This window comes from Tachyglossus aculeatus, chromosome X2, assembly GCF_015852505.1.
Source record: "Tachyglossus aculeatus isolate mTacAcu1 chromosome X2, mTacAcu1.pri, whole genome shotgun sequence".
Lineage (NCBI taxonomy): Eukaryota > Metazoa > Chordata > Mammalia > Monotremata > Tachyglossidae > Tachyglossus > Tachyglossus aculeatus.
This window is the reverse complement of record NC_052100.1, coordinates 30588140-30607005: the sequence shown is the minus strand read 5'-3', so window position 1 is coordinate 30607005 and position 18866 is coordinate 30588140. Positions and strand designations below refer to the sequence as shown.

At 49.6% G+C, this 18866-nt stretch overlaps 1 protein-coding gene across 1 annotated transcript in view; it reads right to left on the bottom strand.

The window, feature by feature from the left end:
• ZNF407 (zinc finger protein 407) overlaps window positions 1-18866 on the bottom strand; it is a 258339-nt gene that overhangs the window by 46492 nt on the left and 192981 nt on the right. The gene's annotated exons all lie outside the window — the stretch shown is intronic.

Sequence of the window (18866 nt, the reverse complement as noted above, 5' to 3'; positions counted from 1 at the left end):
GGGCAATCTGAATTCCTCAAATGAAGCTCTGCCCAGACAGACCTATGCTGGATCCTGCTGAACTCGGTCCACCCCCTTCCCCCTAAGGCCCCTTCCATACCCACATGGCCAAGCTCGATTGCCAGCCTGGGTGGAACCCAAACATGGCTCTTGGGGAGATCACTTGTGGCCATCACTCTGCTTCCATTAGAAGCATGTTTCACAGAAACCAACTCTGGTAGTAAAAACAACAATAAATAATAATAATATTAACATAGATTAGAGCCCAAGTTTTCTGATTCCTAGGCCCGGGCTCTTTCCACTATGCCACACCACTTCCCCAGTTCTGGACATGCTAATCAAATCATGAGCTCGCTCAGCACTCCCTCAGGTGCAGAATTCCCTTTGCATACACACTAAGACCACATTTTGCCCAACCTAAATGCCCCTGAAAGGCACCAAACCAGAATCCACCGGGAATTGTGCAGACAACATGTTAGGATCAGTAAATCTATTTCACCTAAAATCTTCCCATTGTTTCCTAACCAAACGGGGGTTCTTTAAGGATCCCACAATGAGCAGGGAGCAGAGAAAGGCCAAGAAAAGCACCCAGCATCTCTCGAGAGGTGTGCTGGGGCCTCTGTGCTTAGGAGCATCAGGGTCTGCTGGAAGAATCGAGGCTGGTTTGGGAAAGGTGGCTCAGATGGAGGCAGACCTGTCGACTCTGGGCCACTCCGATCTATGGCCACCTTGGCTCTTTCCTGGGCTGCCAGATGGTCCAGGCCCCTGAGCAGCTTCCAGTCCAGCCCATGGAGAGTGCCCAAGATCTGCAGACCACAGGGGACAACCTCTGAAGAACGGGGAATGAGGCCCCAGAGTTTGGTGGTGGTGGTCATGGGCACTTCTGTTGGGAGACCCGGCATTTATGCTTTACTTGAAGTGGAAGAGATATACGTCCTTGGTTACCTTCTCCTGAAATGATTTACTTCTCAGAACGGATTCAGAAAATGCAGTCAGAGGCCTGGTGCTAAATTTATTTCTGATTCAAAACTAGCTCTAGGGTATATCCATTCCTAGGCTATTCTGCTGCTCCATTTTTATAATGGCTCTTGTGGTTAATTACAGTTGTAGTTACATTGTTACTTGTCCCCTGTAAATGAAACAATTTCCATAAAACAAGATAGGAAAAAATTATACTCAAAGCTACTTTAAGGCAAGAGGAGTGCTAACATGCCTCTCTGACTCTGTGAGGCTGGCAGGGACAGAAGACTATCCTGCATGAGTCTCCGGGTGGGTGAGCGGGATTGGGCAGGGAACAAACGCCCCTGGTCACACCACCAGATGCCCCAAATGGGACCCACTGCACTGTGGGGTGGCCCCTTTGGTCCTGCCCTTTGGGAAGATCCCGCCCAGACAGTCTGTGCCAGGGAAGCCTGAGGAAGGAGACGGAGGTTTGGGTGGGCTCCACAGGAAGCAAGTAAGTGGTAGAGGTTGGCAGAGGCAGCGGTGGCAAGGTGCCACACCCTGGTCTCCTTAAGCTCAGCACCACCCAATCCAAACCGGGAGACAAAGAGCTTGAGGGAAGGTCTTGAGAACAGTGAGCCCAAGGAGTCCCATCACCACTGACTCTCATGTCCTGGAGTTCCAGTGTCAAAGGTTTGCAGGTGAAAGAACCAGCGATGTGGGAAGGATGGGAGTTGGGGGCAGGGAGCCAGAGGGGGCACCTAAAATGGGAATCCCAGCCGGAGGCTGACACTCCTCTCCTGCTTTGGGCTGCGGGGTCTGCTGCAGAGCAGAGCAGAGCAGGGCTCAGGCCGTCTGGCCAGGCTGATGCAGTAGGAAGCGGACAGGGAGGAGAAAGAGCAACCCGACTCCCCCGATCGTTCACTGACAAAGAGCCAGCTAGCACAAGGCCACGTTTGCCATAATGCAACCGAGATCGATCATTTCAATGGAGGAGGCAGGGCCTGCAGTCCAACCCCCTATCGACATTTGTTTACCTGTCAGAGAAGAAGAGAATACCAAGGGGAAGTGGGAATCCACCCCATTTCCAATCAAACAGAAATGTTCAGGGCCCTGGCCAGGGGGATTCTTGGATTCTAGATGGTGAGCCCGTTGTTGGGTAGGTACCGTCTCTATATGTTCCCAACTTGTACTTCCCAAGCACTTAGTACAGTGCTCTGCACACAGAAAGTGCTCAATAAATATGATTGAATGAATGACTGGCCCGATTTCAATTCTCAAGCAAACAGCACTGGCAACCAGGGCTCTGAAGAATGCCCAGGTGAGGGCAGGCAAAGGCGGATGGGGGTGCGGTCATTCAGAATGACCACGAAGCAGAACCAGGGAGGGAACCAAGATGCCACTAATCAGGCAGGCCTGGGCCTGGGGGGCTCAGCAGGAATTTGGGGTGAGATCACCAGCGGTGGGCCCCGTCTGCATAGACCAAATCCCCACAGTGGTGCAACCCCCAGACACAGCCTGCACCTAGTGAGAGTCCTTGATCAAGCTGTTTGTTTCATACCACTCCAGAGAGAGCCTTGCCTCGAGAAGGTCCCGGGATAGAGCCCTGAACCAGAAGTGAGCCGGGCCCCAGAGAGACCCCCACACCCAGCTCCAGGAGAGAGCCTCATCCTTGTACAGCCTGGCCCCTAGAGAGAGAGCTCTGACCCCAGGGAGGGCCCCACCTCTGGAGAACCCCAAAAATTCCACTATCTTGAAACCATATCCCTATTCGGGAGAGAACAGGATAGGTGGCTCTGTTGTCTGGTGGCCATTGGGAAACATTGATTCCTACAAAAGTAAGACAATGGAAGAGGATGGCTAAGCCAGGTTAGATTTTCCTCTGCCCAAGTCTTTCTAACTTATATATCCATCAGGAAAAGGTTTGTTTAAAATGGCATCATTCGTCACCTGCAACGGCATAATCATGCAGCGGTTCTTGAAAAACCATCAGGGGTTTAGAGTGGCAATTTTATAATTTTACACGGAACGAAAACAAAGATTAAACAGGAGCAGGGTAATCCTTTAAATTAGAATCCCAGCCGGAACATAACTCCGCATGCGGTGCCCTGGGGGTCTGTGCGGGGAGCTCTGTTGGAGAGGCTGTACTGGGAAGACCATAGGGGCTTCCTCAGAAAGGAATGCTCTGGGTACTTCAGACCAACTAAGAAAATCCTTTTGGACTTTTAGAAACACAGCATACTGTTAGGTAAGCCAGCTCATTTCAGACAATGAGAAACGTACTACGGTTTTCTGGTTGGGATTTCAAACGCCTCAGTCTTTCTCCCACTCCAGCAGGGAGCATCAAATTCTGCTTCTGAAAATATCTCCGATAGCTAGCTGGCTGACAGAGGCAGCAAATTGCCTATTTAAGACTTTCACTTACTGCTGGTCCACTAAATGCATTCCCTAATGCTGTAGATGGCTGGGTTTGAACCCCTTTAATTAAAGCAAAATCATCCTTGATACAGTGTGGGAAGATAATTAGGACGCAGTAGGAGGGTTCCATTAGATATAGCAGAAAGTTGACCAACAGGCAGGAGATGGACAGTCGTACCAGAGCACAAACCGCTGACTGCCTGCTGGGGCTCGGGGTCCAGGACTGCGGGAGCCCCACCCGGTTCCATCTTAAGCCCCCACTACATCAATCTCTCTTCCCTTCACATCCAGCAGGCCACTGTTCTCCCCCATCTTCAGGCCCTTCAGAAGCCCATCTCCTGGATGCCTTCCCTGATTAATCTCATCCTCCCACTGTATCTCCCCCTGACTCAACTGCCACTTCTGGACTTCTACAAACTTGAGCACCTGGGTACTCCACTTCTTGTGTCCTGATGTACATATATATATAGGTACACAAGATATCTATCTATCTATCTATCTATATATATATATATCTTTATACTTTACTGAATAAAGCAGAGACTCCTCCCCATGGGTTTTAAAGCACTCAATCAGCTCTCTCCCCCTCCCTAACCTCGCTTCCCTCTCAATACAACCTTGCTGGCACACTTCGCTGCTCTTACACCAACCGACTCACTGAGCCTCACTTCATCTCTCTCACTATTGACCCATTGCTCAGGCTCTCCCTCCCATTTCTCCTCTGACAGGCCATCACTCTCCCCATCTTCAAAACCCTACTAAAATCACATCTCCTCCAGGTAGCCTCCCCTGACTAATCTCTCCTCTCGGTTCCTTTCCCTGCCTATAGCAAAGGGCACACAAAGATCCTCCCTCAGCCAAAAAGTGTCCATGAGATGGACAGGTCACTGGCTCTACTTCTGTCCTTTGCATCTGGGAACAAGACCTCTGCATGCCAATGACCCTGATTCTTGGCACACCAACATCTTCTCAATGCCTGCTTTCGTTTCTGAAATGCTTCCCCTGATTCAGCCTGCACAAGATGCATTTCCAAGCTCCATCTTATTTGGAACTTCTCTCATTCCCTGAGTTTATTAAGAATAAAAACCTTGCAGAGCTACAGGTAATTAGGTAATTAGTCAATGAACAACACACACACACGGTGAAATGATGTGTGTTCTAAAGCCCTTTGACAACGATGACAAAAATACGCGCAAATGCTGGTGGTTAGCTGAGCAGGGGGAAGGTAAGCAGAAAATGAAATCTTCCTAAAAAACCCCAAATCCACCAGAACGACCAGACTAGGAATAATGAAATAATGAAGTTCGGTATGGAATGCCAAGTTCTACTTCACTGAATCTCCTGGGCTAACTGGGCCAATGACTAAGGCAGAACTGCAACTTCCAAAGTGATGGCCTCAGGTGAAAAGTTGGGGAGGAAAATACCGGGAAGAAGACAAAAAATGAGCCAGGGAAGAGGTCCACTTGGAGCCTGTTGTTTTATGGCGACGCTGAGCCATCTCGGTAATGAGGCCTGGGAGTGGGTGCCGCGTGAACGGTGAGGAATCGCGGCTTTCCGGACTGCACGCCGGCCGCGGGTTGTGACATTTAACGGTGAGCTATGTCCCTATAACCCGCGTCGTAAAAGAATCAGCCGCTGGGGAAGAGGAGGATATACCTTGCTCTGAGAGAAGAACATTATCTTGCGAATGGCATAATTTTTTTCTGGACTTAGGACTCTGCAGAAGCCATCTGGGCTAAGAGCAGACGGGCTGGGAGGAGAGCAAAATCTATTTCTCAGATCGCAAAGGCCAGAGCACCTCGAATCCAGGGCATATGGCCAGTGGCACGGTGGCAGGCATCTAAGGTGCTAAAGACTCTAATCTTCAAACCTTCCGAATAAAAGTATTTAATCAGAGAGAAAGAGAGAGAGAGGGAGAGAGAGACGGAGAGACCGAGAGGTGAGGGGGAGGAAGGGAGAGAGAGAGAGAAAGAGAGAAGGGGAGGGAGGAGGAGTGAGAGGGAGTTGGAGGAAGTTAAAGAAGTCAATCCAGGGAAAAGAAACACGTCAGAGAAAGGAGGAAGAGGGAGGGTGTTTACTTGGACCATGTGGAGATTGGAGGCAGAAATCAAATCTGCCAGGGTGATGGGAAAGGGTACTAGAGAAGGGGGTCCCTAAACGTCCCCCACCACACCCAATTAAACTGGGCTCACTAGTGGATGGCATCAAATTCAGACTACTTTGCTACAAATGACTCCGAGATAGTCTACTTGCAGCACCTCCAGGACTCAGAGTACAGCAAGGCAAGCAGCATGGCCTAGTGGAAGATGCACGATCCTGGGAGTCAAAAGACCTAGGTTCTAATCTTGGCTCTACCACTTTTCTGTGTGACCTTGGGAAAGTCACTTAACTTCTCTGGGCCTCAGTTGCCTCATCTGCAAAATGGGGATTCAAAACCGGTGCTGCCTCCTACTTGGACTGTGAGCCCCATATGGCACCTGATGATCTTGTATCTACCCCAGTGCTTAGTACAGTGCTTGGCACATTATAAGCGCTTGACAAATACCACAATGATGAGGAGGAAGAGGAGGATGATGATTAGTCACTCATTTACTCAGTCATATTTATTAAGCTCTTACTGTGTTCAGAGCACCTGTTGTACTAAGAGCTTGGGAAAGTATAACACAACAATAAACAGCGATATTCCCTGCCCTGATTATTAATAAGGCTTACAGAAACCCTCATCGCAACATGCAAATCATCTTAAAGAGCATGCATGACTGGGGGGTGAGACGCCAAAGCATAAGAGATCCAGGACCAATCAATCAATCAATCGTATTTATTGAGCGCTAACTGTGTGCAGAGCACTGTACTAAGCGCTTGGGAAGTACAAGTTGGCAACATATAGAGACGGTCCCTACCCAACAGCGGGCTCACAGTCTAGACTAGGCAGAAGTCCCCAAAACCAAGAATTTCTACACATCATGGAAGGACTTGCAACAGTCCTGTTCATGCCATCCCTGAGGCAGCTCTGAAGAAGAGCTCTGGAGAAGGTGGCTCTAGCCTCATGACCCACCAAGAGGGCATCCTAAAGAGAGGGCAAGAGCGCTTGAATATTTTTCACAGCACAGCTTCAAGTACTGAAGACGGGAGTACTGAAGATTGCAAAATGTAGGGAACCTTCCAACATGCAAACACGGGCCAGGCTGGCATGTTGTCATTTGTCGTAGTGGCTGAGGATGTCACCGCAGCAGTTAGAGCCATGAAGCACCCGGCCTGGAAGGCATTACCCCTGGCCCCGGAGGGATTGAGGAACAGGGCAGGGGGGGAGGAGCTCCTCCTCAACATACGGGAGAGGCCACATCATCTCAAAAATGCTAACATCATCACTATCTTCAAGAAGAAAAGCGACAGATCAGACTGTGACGCGTCATGAGGCAGCTCATCATTACCATTGCCAGCAAGATCCTTGCCAGAGCTTCCTGGTTCGGCCACTAAAGACTGCCATCGTCCTAATGAGCAGACCTGATCCCTGCCCTCAAGAAACTTACAACCTGGCTGGCAGGGGAGCCAGACACTGAAGTAACTGCCAGAAAGGAGGGAGAAGGAGAAGCCGACTGCTACAATAGGAGGGTCTATCGGTCACTACTTTTATTAATGATAATATTATTATAATAATAGTGTTTATGAGTTGCCTGGCCTAATGTTGAGATCATGGGCCTGCAAGTCAGAACGACCGGGGTTCAAATCCCGGCTCTGCCACTTAATAATAATAATAATAATGTTGGAATTTGTTAAGCGCTTACTATGTGCAAAGCACTGTTCTAAGCGCTGGGGTAGATACAAGGTAATCAGGTTGTTCCACGGGGGGCTCACAGTCTTCATCCCCATTTTACAGATGAGGTAACTGAGGCCCAGAGAAGTGAAGTGACTTGCCCAGAGTCACACAGTTGACAAGTGGTGGGGCCGGGATTTGAACCCATGACCTCTGACTCCAAAGCCTGTGCTCTTTCCACTGAGCCACGCTGCTTCCCCTTGTCTGCTGTGTGACTGTGGGCAAGTTGCTTCATTTCTCTGCGCCTCCGGTACCTCATCTGTAAAATGGGGATTAAGACTGTAAACCCCATGTAGGACAGGGACTGTGTCCAACCTGATAACCTTTTATCTACCTCGCCACTTAGTACAGTGCCTTGCACATAATAAGTGTTGAACAAAGACCATAAAAAACAAAACAAAAAAACTTACTGTGTATCTATTAAGTGCTGGGGTAGATACAAGATATTCAGGACCCTCATGAAGCTCACAATCTAAGTAGGAGAGAGAACAGGTACTGAATCCCCATTCTGCCGGTGTGGGAACTGGGCACAGAGAAGTTAAGTGCCTTGTCCAAGGTCACACAGCAGGTACCTGGTGGGGTAGGGTTTAGAACCCAGGTCCTCTTACTCCCGGGCCTGTGCTCTTTCCACGAGGCCATGCTGTGTAGAAGTGGTACGGGAGGTTGTGAGTGCACAAACGTGTAGTTGGCACACGGTTGTGGGTAAAGGATTTGGGGAGGAAGAGACAGGCCTGAACTAGTAACAAGAGATAGTCATGAACCACACCCCACTCTCTCCTGCCCCCCATGTACCCCCTCCACCCCCAAACACCATTTTTATGTCTGTGGGGACATCGCTCCAAAGTTTCAGAGCAGCCCAAATACCTCCTTTGAGGGGAGGTAAGTCAAAACTCTATAGGAGGATTAGATTAGACATTCAATGCCAAACCAACAGGATTTGCAATGGGATCCAACTTGGCTTCCTGGTTCCTCAGGCAGTCACGGGGGAGCCGACGCGAGCCCCATGGGCATTACTTCCCCTGAGCTGCAGCGGAAGAGATGGGCTCCTCTTCCTCTCCACCAGTTTGCTCTAAAACCTGGGATCCTCCAAAAGCTCTGAGACTGGGTTTTCTGCCCCTTGATTTGGCTGCTAACTGCTGGAAGTAAGCCCTTAATTGCCCAGTTAATTAATTGATAATTCCCAGGGAATCATCTGTTAAAATTCTCCCAACACATCCGTCATTACCTGCGGTAATGGCCAATTTGGAGGGGAGCGAGCAGCCCCCAAGTCCAACCGGCCGGGCGTTGCAGTGACTTCTAATTTTAGGAATGAAATGAAGTGTTGGGAACACCTGTCACTGAGTGCCGTCGGCAGGAAGAGGAATGCAAAAGGCTCACTTGGTCTTGCTGGTCAATGGCCCCTATAGTCGCATGGTCCTGCTGTCCGCGAGGTCCGATGCATGTGCCAACCTGCGGTCACGCGATCCTGCCATCGATGGCACGGTCCTGCCAACAGAAGGGCCGTGTACCCAGGATAGGTCGATGTCTGTGAAATGGTTACACGGTGGGAAACAGGCTGTGTGCCCGTGACTTCCGACTGTCAATGTCAGCGGGGCAAGAATTCAAAGCCGGGCAGAAAAACACGAGAATCTGGGGAGCAAGTCGGGGCAGAGTGTGAACACTGAGCCCCCGGAGTGCCCGTGTGCTCTCTTACTTGGCTTTTCTTATTTAACAAAATAAACTCGGTCTGATCTTTCCGCAAAATGATCAGAAAATTCAAAACTTTATGCAGGATATTTCTTATTATCAATGACTTTTGTACCACGTTTCAGGATTTTTCTCCAGGACCCTTTCTTTCCATATTAGAATTTGGGTTGCTCTACATTATAATAGGATTTCAGCTATGAAAGTGGTTTTACAGTCAACGTTCTCTTGCCTTTCAAGGAGACAAACTGTTTTTCCTTCCTCTAAATGAGTACAATAAAATGGGTAAAGCTGTCTGGAAACAGACACACACACACACACACACACACACACACACACACACCACCACCACCCCCCTTCAAAAAAAAATGTAGCAGTCTCATGAGGAGATCTACAGTGTGTTTGGAGAATACTATGCAATTTATTCTGCCGGGAAAAGTAAATCGTTTCTTATCGAAGAATTTTCATTATGTTTTTTTCCACGAACAAATCCCGTTTCCTGCGGAATAAGACCTCTCAGCTAGAGTCTCAGATATAAGCAGGACTCTAAGTGCTTACTACAGTGCTCTGCACAGAGTAAGCACTCAACAATAATAATAGCTGTGATATTTGTTAAGTGCTTACTATGTGCCAGGCACTGTACGTACTAAGCGCTGGGGTAGATAATAGTTATTCATTCATTCATTCATTCATTCATTCTTTTAGACTGTGAGCCCACTTGTTGGGTAGGGACTGTCTCTATATGTTGCCAACTTGTACTTCCCAAGCGCTTAGTACAGTGCTCTGCACATAGCAAGCGCTCAATAAATACGATTGATGATGATTCATTTATGCAATCGCTCACTGTGTGCAGAGCACTGTACTAAGCGTTTGGAAGGTCCAATTCAGCACCTATTAGTTCAATACTATTCAGGTTGGAAACATTCCCAGTCCCATATGGGGCTCGCAGTCTTGCATTAAATCAATCGATAAATACCATTGATTAAATAGATCAATAAATAACACTGTTGGACTGACTGATCGAAGAACCCGGAAGGAGCAGTGGTCTGGATCCCAGTCCGTAGTCTGGGGGAGTGGGAGGAGGGAAGGAAGGAGGGAGGTGGGGGGAAGAAAGCTCTCAGTGCTTTAGTCAGAATTTTCTACCAAGAAATTCTTAAATTTCCTTCCCGGACAGGCCGGCGATGAACCTCGTGGGGCACACAACTCCCCCGCCGCACACAGAGCTGCCCGTGCTGGCAATTTGCTTGTGCTCCAGGCCATCAGAGGAAGGCCCAAATTGCCCCCGGGGCCAGGGACATGCCGGCAGACACTGGCGGGCGGCTCGAGGGCCCACCTGACTTTTAACCAAAAGCGTACCCAGAGCGCAGACTCCTGCTTTTTCATTAGCGGCGTCTGTTAAGCGCTTACTATGTCCCAGACGCTATTACTCAGCACTGGGGTAGATAAAAGCTAATCAGGTTGAACGCAGTCCATGTCCTATAATACTTCAAGGCAGTCCAGCCTCAGGTGGCCTTTGAAGCCCCCCGCCCTCCATTTTGTTTAACTCCTTTGAAACTGAGCACAGGTTACAACTACCACCGCCCCCCTGGTTAATTATAGACTCCTGAGTTTGGAGAAGCATGCCCTCCACTGCTCATAATTCCAGCTCTCTCTGGCTAGGGCCCCTTCCCTCAGATCAATAGCACAGAGTTAAGTGGATGAAAAGGGTAAATGTAACTGTCGTCTGCAATGTAAGGGTATTTTTTTCGCTTTTAAGTGCTGCCCTTGTGTTTCATGTCGGAATGCTAAGTTCCAGGCACAAGTATAAATGGTGGCTGCATGCACACCGCTTTTCATGTGAAATTAAATATCCGCCGTCCCTTGGGGCCGGAACAGTGGCCTGGGCTGTAATCTAAACTAGTGTGCAACCTGCAAGGATACAGAGCCCCCTGCCAGCGGTCAGGCATCGAGGACGGTGAAACCACGGTGATCGAAACCCCAAGAATCAACAAATATTAACCTTTTCTGACACTTTCTGCATGGATGCTTTATCAATTGCTGTCTGGTGAGAGCACGGTCGGTGATGCACTGTACTTTTCAGCTAAGGATCTATAACAAACTTAAACATCGATGCAGATGAATGAGCCTTTTAAATACAAAACCACCAGTGAACTTTCCTCTCCCAGGAAAGAATGCCAAGCCCGAGAGCCCTCCCTGTCTGAGTGATTTCCCTAAATTCTGGTCAGGTGGATGAAACACCGCACCTTGAGGAATACGCACAAAACAGGACGGGAGGAGACGATCCCATCTCCCAATCTCGAGTTCTTCGGAGTGGGAGAGTGACGGGCCTGGCGCTCTCTCCAGCAGAGAGTGATGCCCAGTGACCGGGTCAGATGCCTCTCGCGTCAGGCCACTAAACGAGCTTGAGGAACTCCCATTCCCACCGTGACAGACCCCTCTACCTTCTACCTCCCGGGATGCAACTCAATCCCTGGTCTTTTATCGAGTGTTTACTCTGATGCTTTTGCCCCTGAGTTCATCAGTAAGCCAAGGATCAAGTCACTGTCCCCCGGGGAACTGGTGACACCCCTCCTCCACCAGTCCTACTGGACTCAGAGTGATCTGGACGTCCTCTGGGCTGTAGCTCTGGGCCCCTGGTCCTGAGGAGCTTCTCTTCTTCACTCAACCCCACAGCCCCCTCCAGTGATCGCCACATCTCCCTCCTACCATTCCTTTCCAAACTCCTCAATCAATTAATCAATAGCATTTACTGAGCACTTTCTGCTTGCAGGGCACTGCACTAGTGTTTGGGAGGGTACAACAGAGTTGGTAGGCACATTACCTGCCTACAAATGAGTTTGCTGCCTAGAGGAACTTATCATTTTGAGCGAGTCATTTACACCCGGTGCCTCCACTTCCTTTCGTTGACCAAGTGTCCCTGCTGCTCTACTGGAACTGATCTCTCTCTAAGGCCACCAATGACCTCCTCCTTGCCAAATCCAAATCCATCCTAATCCTCCTAGGCCTCCCCAGCAGGCTTTGACACTGTGGACCACCCCCTTCTCCTAGGAACACTACCTAACCGTCTATTCCCTTTAGACTTCTGGTCCACCACCTTCTAGTCCCTTTGGGTTTCCGGCCTACTATCATCTATTCCCTTTGGCCCTCTGGTCCACCATCTTCTATTCCATTTGGCATTCTGGTCTGCATCTTCTATTCCCTGCCTTTCTGGGGCCCAAAGTCCTGGGACAAACATTTTGTCTTAGAGAGAAGGGGCTGCTGGTGTCACAAACAAGATGTGAATTAGCTGCTGGGTAGGAGCGGTATTTTCAGGCAAAACGTCTGCGCTGGGGAAGATCCACTGCCCCTACTTTGCGTGGGATTCATAGTGAACACTCATCCCCTCAGGTTTCACCCACAGTACTTGCTGGCCAGAGGAGAAGCTGCCAGGGGAACCAGCAGCTTCCACGAGCCCAAAGAAGAGCTGCAGAGGGAAACTACTCCCCGGCGGTATATGATGGCCAGCGGAGGAGCTGAGAAGGGGAAACTGAGAGGGGGAAATCCACTCACCGGAGGCACCTGCAGACTAGGGGAGAAGCTGAGAAGGGAACCACTCAGCAGAGGTACCTGCAAGCCACCGAGGTTGCTGCAAGGGAAACTTCAACACTCCTCAAGGTAGGGAGCCCCAGTGATAAAGCCCTCATTTACAGTGATGAATATGTGCCTGGGGACAGGCAGGAGAAGGACCCCTTCGCTGCTCCAGCCCCGAGTTTCACTAGACCAGACCATCAGGCACCCACGGGGTGGAATTTCAGTCTGGAGGATTCAGGGGCGAGCGGGTGAAGGTGGCAAGACTGAGCCTCAGAAAAGAATGGCCCGAGGGGGAGACACACGTGGGCTAACTTTTCCCAATTCGATTTTCCAGGCAACCCGAGCTACTTTACAACGGATGCCAAGGAGACTTGCCATTCCCTGTACAAACAGAAAACCATTTATGCTGGGTTTTATTTCAAGCACACACTAAAATTATGATTCTTCACAAAAGGAGAGAATGACTGCCTGTCAATCAATCTGACTCGCTATTGAAAGACTGGCACTAAGAGCTGTGACAAGAGTGAGCCTGTTTGAAGCTTTCTATAAAGAACTAGACCACCCATCACAAATGCCATTTTATCTAGCTGGGACCCAAGCTCTATTCTGCTCCCGTAAAAGCCACTCGACGGTTTAAGTGACTACTTTTCCTTGATGGATTTTTAGTTTAAAAAATAATGTGTTTAAGTGTTTTTTTTATTCCTACTTGGAAAATAATAAAAAAAAAAGAAATGGAAATAGACTACAGAAAGGCTTAAACAAGACGAGCACATCATTCTTTTATCCTTCATATTGTTGAAATCCTAAAATGGCTGAGTTTATTTCACATGGTTAACATGCAGAGCATGACGGTATTTTCTTGGTTATTAACTTTAAAATTACGAGAAGAAATAAGATGGAAAGAGTGTACACTTTCATTATCTGGGCTTTTTTCTTTCTGCTTAATTTTAATGCTTTCCAGGGTTGGGGGGATGGGAAGGAGGGGAATGGGAAAAGATAATCAAAGCAGCCCCAAGCAGTGGACAGAGAGATGCAGGGTCCAGAGATGAGGAATCCCATGTCTTCTCAGAAACCATTCTACTCACTGCTCGGCAAACTGAAATGGGAATGCTCCTGAACCCTAAATTTACCATGATTTAAAAAATTAAATCTTCCACTGTGGAACTCATTTAGGACTTTGCTCTCCACACAAACCTCACCATGAATTGGCTGGCTCAGGCAAATCAAGAGTCAATTAGATCATTCCTAGCGAGCTCCAGCGCTCCATCCAAACTGTGTACCTGAGAAGGACCAGACTGATGATTCTCTTCCTGCCCTTCCAACTTCCCCACAGAGCAAAGTTGGCTAAGGACAGCTCCCTTATCCAGGACTGGGCAGGGGATTCATTCATTCATTCAATCATATTCATTGAGCGCTTACTGTGTGCACTGTACTAAGCGCTTGGGAAGTTTTCTTTTGTTGTCTGTCTCCCCCTTCTAGACTGTGAGACCGTGTTTGGGTAGGGACCATCTCTATATGTTGCCGACTTGTTCTTCCGAAGCGCTCAGTACAGTGCTCTGCACACAGTAAGCGCTCAATAAATACAACTGAATGAATGAATGAATACAAGTCGACAACATATAGAGACGGCCCCTACCCAACAACGGGCTCACAGTCTAGAAAGGGGAGACACACAATAAAACAAAACATGTAGACAGGTGTGGACCTGACCGTCTACTATACAACCAGATAGCTGGGTAGTCCCCTTGTCAGAGCCCCAGCCAAGTCTATATTCATTCAGTCATTCATTCAATCGTATTTATTGAGTGCTGACTGTGTGCAGAGCACTGTACTAAGCGCTTGGCAACACAACTTCTCCTTGGGTCTACAGGCCCAAGGAGAAGGCAGGGGAAAGGTGCCCAATGGAGATAACACCAATGGATTGCGGTTGATCCTCTCCACTTTCGGCTACCCCATGTGGAAGGTCGTTTCCTGGATGGTCAAGAGCCATTGCCTTTGTGGTCCTTTAAATGTCTAGGATTTGGAATCCAACAATCGTATTTATTGAGCACTTACTGTGTGCACAGCACTGTACTAAGCGCTTGGGAAATACAAGTTGGCAACATATAGAGACGGTCCCTACCCAACAGTGGGCTCACAGTCTAGAAGGGGAAGACAGAGAACAAAACTAAACATATTAACAAAATAAAATGAATAGAATAGAATAGATACGTACAAGTAAAATAAATAGAGTAATAAATATGTACAAACATATATACACATATACAGGTGCTGTGGAGAAGGGACGGAGGTAAGACGGGAGGAATGAAGAGGGGGACGAGGGGGAGAGGAAGGAGGGGGCTCAGTGTGGGAAGGCCTCCTGGAGGAGGTGAGTTCTCAGTAGGGCCTTGAAGGGAGGAAGAGAGCTAGCTTGGCGGATATTGGGAGGAAGGGCATTCCAGGCCTGGGGGATGATGTGGGCCGGGGGTCGACGGCGGGACGGGCGAGAACGAGGCACAGTGAGGAGATTAGAGGCAGAGGAGCGGAGGGTGCGGGCTGGGCTGGAGAAGGAGAGAAGGGAGGTGAGGTAGGAGGGGGCGAGGGGATGGAGAGCCTGTCTTTTGGCAACAAGTGGCTGTGATTCTAGTCCCTCCTCAGAGTAAGGGTTCCTAGGGAATCCCCTCCACTCCCAAGCTTAAGGTCTCTGCCTGCAGAGAGTCCGACCCTCTGGGAGGAGCTATGAGTCTTTCAGACCACTAGGGGGGAGTTGAGCACATTGCTGCCTGCACGGTTCGTGCACAGCTGCCGTGCGCTACACTGTCCCCTAGTGGCCCGAGGCAGTCATTGCTCGGCCCAAAACGCTACCAAGGAGGAAAGGTAGACAGCGGCAGGCGGTGGCCTTGACCAGGATTTTTTCCCTCAAATCTGGTTGAATTTCCATGGAAGACGAAATACGTTCGGTTTTGTTCTCTGTCTGCCCCTTTTAGACTGTGAACCCACTGTTGGGTAGGGACTGTCGCTATCTGTTGCCAACTTGTACTTCCCAAGCGGTTAGTACAGTGCTCTGCACACAGTAAGCGCTCAATAAATACGATTGATTGATTGATGTGCATCCGTGTGCAAGCCTGCACGAGTGTGCGCGTGCGCATGCACCCATGAGCACACAAGAGCATACTTAGAGAAGCAGCGTGGCTCAGTGGAAACAGCCCGGGCTTTGGAGTCAGAGGTCATGGGTTCAAATCCCAGCTCCGCCAATTGCCAGCTGGGTGACTTTCGGCAAGTCACTTCACTTCTCTGTGCCTCAGTTCCCTCATCTGGAAAATGGGGATTAAGACTGTGAGCCCCCCGTGGGACAACCTGATCACCTTGTAACCTCCCAGCGCTTGGAACAGTGCCACAGTAAGTGCTTAATAAATGCCATCATTATTATTATTAGAGAAGCAGCGTGGCTCAGTGGAAAGAGCCCGGGCTTTGGAGTCGGAGGTCATGGGTTCGAATCCCGCCTCCGCCAATTGCCAGCTGGGTGACTTTCGGCAAGTCACTTCACTTCTCTGGGCCTCAGTTCCCTCACCTGGAAAATGGGGATTAAGACTGTGAGCCCCCCACGGGACAACCTGATCACCTTGTAACCTCCCAGCGCTTGGAACAGTGCCATAGTAAGTGCTTAATAAATGCCATCATTATTATTATTAAAGAAGCAGCGTGGCTCGGTGGAAAGAGCCCGGGCTTTGGAGTCAGGGGTCATGGGTTCAAATCCCGCCTCCGCCAATTGCCAGCTGGGTGACTTTCGGCAAGTCACTTCACTTCTCTGGGCCTCAGTTCCCTCATCTGGAAGATGGGGATTAAGACTGTGAGCCCCCCGGGGGACAACCTGATCACCTTGTAACCTCCCAGCGCTTAGAACAGTGCTTTGCACATAGTAAGCGCTTAATAAATGCCATTATTATTATTATTATTATTATTATTATTATTATTATTCTCTTTCATCCTTTGTCTGGGCTCACTAAGGGCCCCGGGCCTGAAGAAAGAGGACTGCTGGTCCTTGTGGTGGATCTGTGCCAGATCTCTGGATGGAATCCACCCAGCCTGCCAGTGGCTCCCGCTTAAGACATTGGGACACCCGGCTCCTGGCACCTGACCCCATTCCTCCAGACTCCCGGGGACCACGGACCAGCAGGACAGCTGAGTGGGGGAGAGGCAAACTCAGATGGCGTTAAGGCTGGACAATGGGCTCCGTCGACAAATTGGAGAAGGTGGGTGGGAGGCATGGGGGGGAGTAAAGTGCAGAGGAGCAGAGCTGTGACCATTGAAGAACCTAGCAGAGCTTAGTACAGTGCCTGGCACATTATAAGCACTTGACAAATGCCATTGTTATTAGTAGGGCCATCTCAGCCTGTTCTGACCCATGATTCCTCGGCTCCCTGCCCACCCTCTTCCACCCTCCACCGCCAAATGTCCGAGGAAGGTCAGAGCCTTCCGCGGACTCCAACCTGGATTCCTAAACCCCTGTTCACACAGCGGACCCAAAGGAGGATGGGGGGAGGCGTCCGGACGGCTCTTGGAAAGGAACGTTGACGCAGCGGCAGGAAACAATGGCCGTCACCCATGGGTGACGGGTGAGGTTAAGGAATCAAACTGTTGAGCTACTAATTATTTTAGGAAGCCTTTTGTTAGGGGAGAAGTTCCAGGAGATTGGAAAACAACAGACCCAGTCTCGGGGTTGAAAAGAAAGAGGGAAGAAGCCGAAAATTATAGACCTGAAAGTCTAACATCTATATTAGGAAATAAATTTGAGATGATACTTATGGATGTGCTTAATGATACATTTGGAAAAGTACAATTTAATAGGTGTGAGTCAGCATGGATGTATCAAAGGCAATCATGTCACACACATCTGATTCGTTTTTTGGCGAAATAATTGGTTTACCTAGGGGAGAACCAACAGTCTCTCCATCTCAGGAATTTCTGAGGATTCAGGGCAGAATCTCTCTAATGATGAATTATCATTCTAACATTCAAAACGTGGGAGTGACGATCAACTGTGCCCTCGGGAGGGATGGCAAAGGAGCCCGAGGGCATTCTGGAGAAGTGGTCCAAAGACAATGCCACAAGCCTCTACACCGGAACTCTTCAATGGTCTTTATTAAAGTCAATCTGTAGGATGATCATATATGCACACAGTGCTGCATTGGGGGTGGGGTCAAGGCAAGGATGTGGCAATTTTGCCAGGGAAAGGGAAGAGGTGAGGTAAATGGACTCTGAGGTCCACACCAGGACAGTCATTCTCCAGGCAGACCCCCAGCAGGACAGGCACCCTGGGCCTGAAACTATCCGGATGCCCCAACCCAGCAGGGAGTTCACCCCCAGCACAGCGACCTCAGGCCCAACCAACAAATGCCCAAACCTCAGAGCCGCTGGTTGGCAAGTGCCCTGTCTGGGCAGCTGCTCTCGACTGCTTGAGATGCAGCCTGAGCCTGGCCCTGGTGAGGGCAGGTCTTTCTTCCTGTCCTAGCCAGCTGAAACTCCATCTCTCCCTGCTAGGAATCAGAATCTTTTATCAAATAACGGGGCAACCTGATTCACTGGATTTCGGCTCACAAAATTTTCAACACATTAATATTGTAGAGCTAGAGGATGTGGTTGAGAGACTCCTTCAGGCCGGGGCATAAAACACTGCCGGGATTTTATATCAGCGCCTGAAAGTTTACAATCCCACCCATCATCAGATTCATGAAATCGCATGGCTGACACCTGTGCTAAAATCTCTGTAAATAAAAAGTGTCAGCTTGAATTGGAATCTACTCCTAGTTGAGGCAGGAGGCTTTTAGGAAGCCTGCAGAGTGGAGCCCAGGGGCCTCTTTCTCCTCAGCATCAGGCCTTCCCTTGGGGCCCGGCCGGCACCTGGCAAAGGTGGGAAAGCAGCCCCTGCCCACGTGCTGCAGGAGGCGAACATTGCAGGGGCAGCCCTGGTGGGGAGGGACCATCCCACTCACCATTCCCTGGAGTTGGCAGCGGTGGGGAAGAGCAGGCCTCCCAACAGCACAGACCCACAAGGCCTACCCTGGCTCACACCAACCTTTCATCCTCGCAGCAACGAGGCAACGTTCTTGACCAATATCCACGCTGGTGACACAAGCAATGCCTCATCTGCGAGGGTCTCTGTGGGCACAATCCTGGCAGCTGGGCACAAGGGGCTCGGCCTGGGGATCCCTCGCCCTGAGAGAAAGGGCCCACCTGTGTTTTGAGCCGGACCCCGAGGTGGCCGGGATCAACTTCCCCACAGCAGCTCCTTCCCACTTCCAAGAGCCAGCACTGAGTCACAGAGCCTCTGGAATCTCTTCCCTCTGCACTCAGTAAGCGCTCAATAAATACCACTGACTGACTGATTGACTGCGAATCAGAGACACAGAGGGAGACATCAAGAGAGATGGAGAGAGAGAAAAAACTGGAGACAGGAAAA